We start from the raw sequence: 7474 nt of genomic DNA, 5'->3' as shown, positions 1-7474 counted from the left end.
CTCAGTGTTGCCCATGTCATCACAAAAGCCAAGACTTTTTCTTTCTCATGACTGACTAGTAGTCCATTATAAATAAATAAATAAATATATATATATATATATATATATATATATATATATATATATATATATATTACACCTTCTTTATCCATTCATCCATAGATGGACATTTAAGTTGTTTCCATCACCTGGATATTGTGACTAATGCTGCAATAAACATGGCAGTGCGGGTATCTCTTTAAGATCCTGACTTAGGGCCAGCCAGGTGGCTCAGTTGGTGAAAAGCGTGAGCTCTGAGCAACAGGGTCGCCGGTTCTATTCCCACATGGGCCAATGAGCTGCGCCCGAGCTGAGCTGCCGCTGAGCTGCCTGGCAGGATGTCTCAGCTGGTAAGAGCATGTGCTCCTAACAACAAGGTTGACAGTTCGACTCCCGCATGGGATGCTGGCTATGCCCACCCGCAACTAAGATTGAACGCGGCACCTTGAGCTGAGTGGCCATGAGCTGCCAACGGGCGGCCGGATGGCGACTGGACTTGGAGCTGAGCTAGCTACGCCCTCCACAACTAAGACTGAAGGACAGCTTAGCCGTTTCCCTTCCCCAATTCCCCAATAAAATCTTAAAAAAAAAATCCTCACTTAATTTCTTTGCATACATACCCAGAAATGGAATTTCTGGGCCATATAATAGTTCTATTTTTATTGTTTTGAGGAACTTCTACATTGTTTTCATAAGGGCTATTCCAATTTACAGTCCCACCAACAGTGCACGAGGGTTCCCTTTTCTCCACATCCTCACCAACACTTTATCAATTTATTGATGATAATCATTCTGACAGGTGTGAGGTGATATCTCATTGTGGTTTTTTAATTTGCATTTTCCTGATGATTACTGATATCAAGCACCTTTTCATGTACCTGTTGGCCATTTGTGTCTTCATTGGGAAAATGTCAATTCAGGCCCTTTGCTCATTTTTTATTGGGTTGTTTGTTTTTGATGTTTTTGCTATCAACTTGTATGAGGTCTTTATATCCTTTGGATATTAACCCCCCCCCATCAGATATAAGGTTTGCAAATATATTGTTCCACTCTGTAGATTTTATTTTCATTTTGTTGATTATTTTGCTGTGCAGAAGCTTTTTATTTTGATATAGTCTAATATTAATTTTTGCTTTTGTTGCTTTTGGTCTCATGTCCAAAAAAAAAAAAATCATTGCCCAAGACTAAGGTCAAGAAGCTTTTCCCCTAAGTTTTCTTCTAGGAGTTTTACAATTCAAGTCCTATGGGTAAGTCTTTAATCCATTTCGATTTAATTTTTATGAGTGGTGTAAGATAGGGGTCCAATTTCCTCTGCATGTACTTAACTAGTTTAATCAATACCATATATTGAAGAGAATATTCTTCTCCCATTAAGTATTCTTGACTCCCTTTAAAATATTAGTTTACTGTATATGCAAGGGTTTAATTTTAGGCTCTTGATTCTGTTCCATTGGTGTATATATCCCCCCCCCCCTTTTTCTTTTGGTCAGGACCGTACTGTTTTGATTAGTTTCGTAGTATAGTTTGAAATCAGGAAGTGTGATACCTCCAATTTTGTTCTTCTTTTTCAAGATTGCTTTGGCTATTCAGGATTTGGGGGTTCCACACAAATTTTAGGATAGTTTTTTTTTCTACTACTGTGAAAAATACCATTGGAATTTTGATAAGGATTGCAATGAATCTATAGATGATCTTGAATAGTATGCACATTTTAACAAAATTAATTCTTCCAATCTATAAACACAAGCTATGTTTCCATTTGTTTCTTAATTTCTTTCATTGAAATTTTGTAGTTTTCTCTATATTGATCTTGCACTTCCTTGGTTAATTTTTTTTTTAAATTTTATTGGGGAACAGCCATGGTCACTGGTTACACACTGCTTTCATGCTACAATGGCATAGTTAACTCTTTTAGGGAGGATGCAACTCACAGTGGCCCATGCGGGGATCGAACTGGCAACCTCGATGTTATCAGCACCACGCCCTAACCAACTGAGCTAACCAGTCACCCCCAAAATTTATTCCTAAGTATTTTATTGTTTTTGATGCTATTGTGATGGAATTTTTTTAAATTTCCATTTCAGATATTTCATTGTTAGCATATAGAAACACAGCTGCATTCTGTATGTTGATTTTGTATCTTGCAACTTTACAACATGTGTTGATTAGTGCTGTTCTTTGGTGGATTCATTGGGATTTCCTCTATATAAGCTCATAGCATCTGCAAACAACAATAATTTTACTTCTTCCTTTCCAATTTGGATGCCTGTTATTCCTTTTCTTGCCTGATTGCTCTAGCTAGGATTCTCAGTACTATGTTGAATAGGAGTAGTGAGAGTTGGAACCACTGTATTGTTCCTGATCTTAGCGGGAAAGCCTTCAATCTTTGACCACTGAGTATGGGGTCAGTTCTGTCTTTGTCATATATGGCCTTTATTATGTTGAGGTATGTTCCTTGTATACCCAACTTGCTTAGAGTTTTTATCATGAAAGTATGTCGTATTTTGTCTTCTCTTTCATTTCTGATGTTATTTATTTCCATTAGTCTTAATTAGTCTTAATCTAGCTATTGATTTGCCAAATTTGTTTATTTACCCCCCCCCCAAAAAACAGCTTAGTTTTGTTAATGTTTTCTGGTTTCTATTTCATTTATTTTTGCTCTTATTTTTGTTATTTCTTTCCTTATGCTCATTTTGGACTTAGTTTATTCTTGTTTTTCTAGTTTCTTGAGGTGTAAAGTTAGGTTGTTTATTTGAGATATTTATTTTTCCTTAACATAAGCATCCATCACTATAAACTTCCCTCCTAGAATTGCTTTTGCTGTATCCCAAGGGTTTTGGGATATTGTGTTTCTAATTTAACTTGTTTCAAGTTTGTTTTTGTCTTTTGATTTCTTCTTTGACCCAATGGTTGTTCAGGATTGCATTTATTAATTTCCCTATATACTGAATTTTTCAGCTTTCCTCATGTTATTGATATTTATTTTCATACTATTGCGGTCAGAAAAGATACTTGGTATGATTTTAATCTTCTGAAATTTGCTAAGACTTGTTATCTTGGAGAATGTTCTCTGTCTGCCTACTCAAAGCTTTGTGATTCTATTCTGTTTCTTGTCCTCAGATATCTGCACGTGTATCATATTTTTGACACAGGACATGCCTATTTTTTGTTTTGTTTCGTTTTAATCTGTCATTGCTATATAATTGGAATATATGTGTGAATGCATAAACTCACTGAGCCTTGTGGACCAAAAGTTTGAAACACTCATGTCTTTTTTCTTTTCTTTTCTATTTCATTTATTCCAAAAAACACGATCCTTCTACAATATTGGGTAAAGATCAGGAAACCATGGCTTACCATTAGGGTTCCCATCTGTTAAAATATTAATTATTCATCCCAAGTGTAGGCAACTTTTAGACTAAACCATGGGTATAAATGCATTTAATAAGTTACTAGTGCCTTTGGTACATATGGAAATTCATGTACTTAATAAAGGAGTGGGGACGATACTCAGCAATAATTAATAGGGTGCTAGGGAGAGTAACATGAGGGAGAGCTAGTTATTTGCCATCCTATTATGATTTTCACATTGTGTATATTAAAAGACATCCTAAGAGAACAAGTTAATCACTACCAAGAAGGGTTTCTTTATAAAAGAAAACTTTCCAGAATGATAGGAACAAGTCAGATGAGAGGAAAATAAAGTAAACCCGATACAGTAACCAAGATTTGTAACCATCTAAGACACAGTAATTTCACCTCCAGGAATCTATTCTAAGGAAATAGAGGTGTAAAAAAAAAGTTTGTAAAAAGATGTCAGTGTCAGGTATAAAAAATTAGAAACAATCTAAATCATTCAAAAGAGGGTACAGGTAAAACAAATCATGATGCATCCATGAGTAGAGTATTTCTGAGTCCTAAAAAAATAGATACTTACACTAAGAAAGCTATTAGGATATTGTATATAAAGGGCAATTAAAATAATAACAATAACAATAATGGTAACCACAACTGACTTTATTGAGCACTTACTATGTGCCACGGACTATGCCAAATGCTTTACATTTACTCATTTAAATCTCACAACTTCCCTTTGAGGTAGGGAAAATTATATTCCCCATTATAAAAGCGAGGACTCCAAGGCTTTTGTAGTTACATTATTTTATTGGTATTATGCAGCCAATAATAGTAGGGCCATGGTTCATGAATCCACGTGTGTGTACGCTATGCATGTGTGTGTGCATGTAATGTGGGAAAGGTAACTGGAATGAAATGCACCAAAATATTCAAAGATCATTATACTTACATGGGTTGTTTTCTTTTGTTTATATGGACATATATGTAGTATGTGTGAATAAGCATGTACATGTGTAAATATCTATGTGTATTTTCCAAATTATCTACAGTGAGCAGAGATGTCTTTTACAATTGGAAATATAAATTATTACAAATATTCTATGACCTTCATCCATCTGTTTTTTGGCTTCTCCCTCATTGGTAAGGTCCAAAATATAGGAAGGATTCTTTAGTGAAATCTCATTGTGTTTCTTGTGATGACAGAGAGATCAACAAAATAGTCACGACTGAATTTACCACAGATGGTATTAAACCCTCTGTTTTTTATTAAGTGTGTGTGTGTGTGTGTGTATAAAAGCAAGCTAATGAATTTAATTGAGTGTTCCACATTCTAAATGCCATCTATGAGAATACAGCATGAACAGCACTACACGATGCTGTATAAAAAAGCAACTTCTGAGCTAGAGAGATGAGACAGTAAGTGGCGTTATAAAGTGAAGGTGAAGTTGATAGAATAGGATATGAATGAAACATATTATGGTATGAAGTGAAGTGGAAACTAGTAATAGCACAGGAAGACCTAAGAGTGCTAAGAGCTTTGTGATAGGAGTTTGAGCGGGCACAGTATTATTAAGGAGTAGACTGGGGTTAACTGTATTCTCCCGGTACATTCACACAATCACAGGGAATCATGCGTCTTCACTCACCCAGTGCATCACATTTATCACCTGAATATGCTTTTATAATATCACTGCCAAGACAAAAGAAAACTACAGGATGCAAAGGTCTATCATTTTCTCTTCCCTTTAGTGTGTAATGTGCAGCAAATGCTGAAGTCCTTTTGCTTTGAATAGAAGAATTTCCAGCACACTATAAAGGAGGAGTCTTCAAATGTTTGGATGAAATTACAGTGCTTCTGGGAAGAAAGTCAAGTCTTCAAAAGGGGGTTAGTCTTCTTGGGGTAGTTCTTTCCCCAATGACAGTCAATCTACTACTTGTGAGAGTATCCTACTAAGACCAAGATTTCTTAATCCCTCATCTGATACTCTACAGAGCTTGCTAGGTGCCCAAGATATAGGCCCCAACACTTAATTACTTCCTAGGACCTATTGACACATTTCTGGGTTTTCTCAACCTTATGAGTTGTTCTGAATTGCCTATTTCCTATTGGGACTCCACTCATATCCCCACCCTCCCGCCCAGACTGACAGCCATATGCTTGCTTGTCAAATTCATTGAGTTGACAGGAGAAGAAAAGTCAGGATAGTGTTGGCTACACCTTAAACTTTAGGGTAGCGGTTCTTAATTTAGGGGGAGGGTCCAAAGATCCTGTTGCGACTCTGATGAAAGCAGTGCACCTTTCCCTCTCAAGTCTTTTTGAATACATATATTAATGTCGTTTAATGAAAAATCAGAGTCCATACTCCATTAGCACTGGGGCATATTTCAGTCTCGGGTAGCCAATATGTGTTAGCAGACACCCATGTTTACGTTTCCTAATCTGAGCTCTCAGTAAACAGTAGCTCTATCTGATTACTACCTTGGGGCCAATGCTGTGTGTCAGTATGATCCTTTCAAGGTAATTATTCATTGCACAAACTGTGGTAGATCTTAATACTATTATAGGGTAAGAAGTCCATACTTTATTCCCTAGACAATGGGGAGTCATTGAAGATTTCTCCTGATTTTTTTATGTGAATGAAACCAAAATAAAGTAAACTAATGGAAAATGAATTGAAATTACTTCAGTGCTGCAAATTTAGATTGATTTAAATATATTCTGCAGGCCTCAAAACATAGTCATTTTTCAAATGAATGATGTAGCATTCCAATGACATTGCACTCTGTTGCAACCAGTGTTTTCATGAGAAGGAGAATCAGCTTACACCTAAGTGACAACATTTGTTCAAAAGTTGCCAGTATCAGGGTGGCCGGTTAGCTCAGTTGGTTAGAGCGCAGTGTTCACAACACCAAAGTTGCCAGTTTGATCCCCACATGGGCTGCTGAGCTGCACCCTCCACAACTAGATAGAAACAACGACTTGACTTGGGGCTGATGGGTCCTGGAAAAACTCACTGTTCCCCAATTAAAAAAACAAAACTTGCCAGTATCACTCATGAACATCTGAGCTGCACTCTTTGAAGAAAAGAGAGGGACTAGAAGATGTGAGGCTTTATGTAAATCATATTTACTTCTATAATAGGAGTTCTATATAATTGCTGTAAGTCTTCTTAGAGGGCCCAGCTGGGGAAACGGAGGCCTAGATAAAGAAGGAGAGTTGCATAGCAAGATAGTACCAGATTAGAACACAGAAAACAAACATGACTTTTCTTTCTCATACTGAGCAATGTGAGTGAAACTTTTGCGGGGGGAGTCTGTTCATTCAACAGATATGCGAGTTCCCGCATTTGTGGGGTTAGTGGAGGGGGTCATTCATTCCATAAACACGCAAGTCCCTGCTATGTACCAGGCACTACAGTAACCCCAGTCCTCATGGAGCTTCTTATGTGCCAATTATTGATTCACTTTAATTATAATTCTGTAATTATAATGACAAGAGATGCACAGGGTTACGCGAGAATATAAAAGGGGGGAGCTTATCTAGTTGTCAAATATATGGTGATGGAAAGAGAATGGACTCTGGGTGGTGAACACACAATGTGATACAGAGATGCTGTATTACAGAATTGTACACCTGAAACCTATGTAACTTTACTAACCATGGTCACTCCAATAAACTTTAATTTAAAAAGGCAGGGAGCTTAGCTAGTTAAGGAAGTCAGTACAAATTGCTACAGGCCAAAAGAAGTTGTAAAACAAATTTTAAGGCTGTTCTATCTGGGAAAATCATTCTCATGGCTGTAGGAGTCTTTATATACCGAGTAACTCAGTTTATTTGCATCCCTTGGAAAACCAAGATCTTAATGTATGGTATGGACCAATAGGTTGCGTTACTTGATTTCATATTTTATTCATGTCATTTCTTACTACATAAATGGAAAAGTAATCCTCAGATTTCAGTTTGTGTTCCATTGGTTTGAAGCGATGACCTTCCGCAGGGAGTGATCTGGCCAGATCTAACCACTAGGGGTCGCCTTGGGCTAGGGCTGCTGCAGGAATGCCTCTTTTTTTTTTTTTT

The 7474-nt window shown here is 36.9% G+C and overlaps 1 protein-coding gene across 1 annotated transcript in view; it reads right to left on the bottom strand.

Annotated features, from left to right (window-relative positions):
- Positions 1-7474, bottom strand: part of LOC109384842 (putative MAGE domain-containing protein MAGEA13P) — a 73304-nt gene that overhangs the window by 55190 nt on the left and 10640 nt on the right. The gene's annotated exons all lie outside the window — the stretch shown is intronic.

The sequence above is a fragment of the Hipposideros armiger genome, unplaced genomic scaffold (genome assembly GCF_001890085.2).
Source record: "Hipposideros armiger isolate ML-2016 unplaced genomic scaffold, ASM189008v1 scaffold_103, whole genome shotgun sequence".
In the NCBI taxonomy this organism is placed as follows: Eukaryota; Metazoa; Chordata; class Mammalia; order Chiroptera; family Hipposideridae; genus Hipposideros; species Hipposideros armiger.
This window is presented reverse-complemented; position numbering and strand designations above follow the sequence as displayed.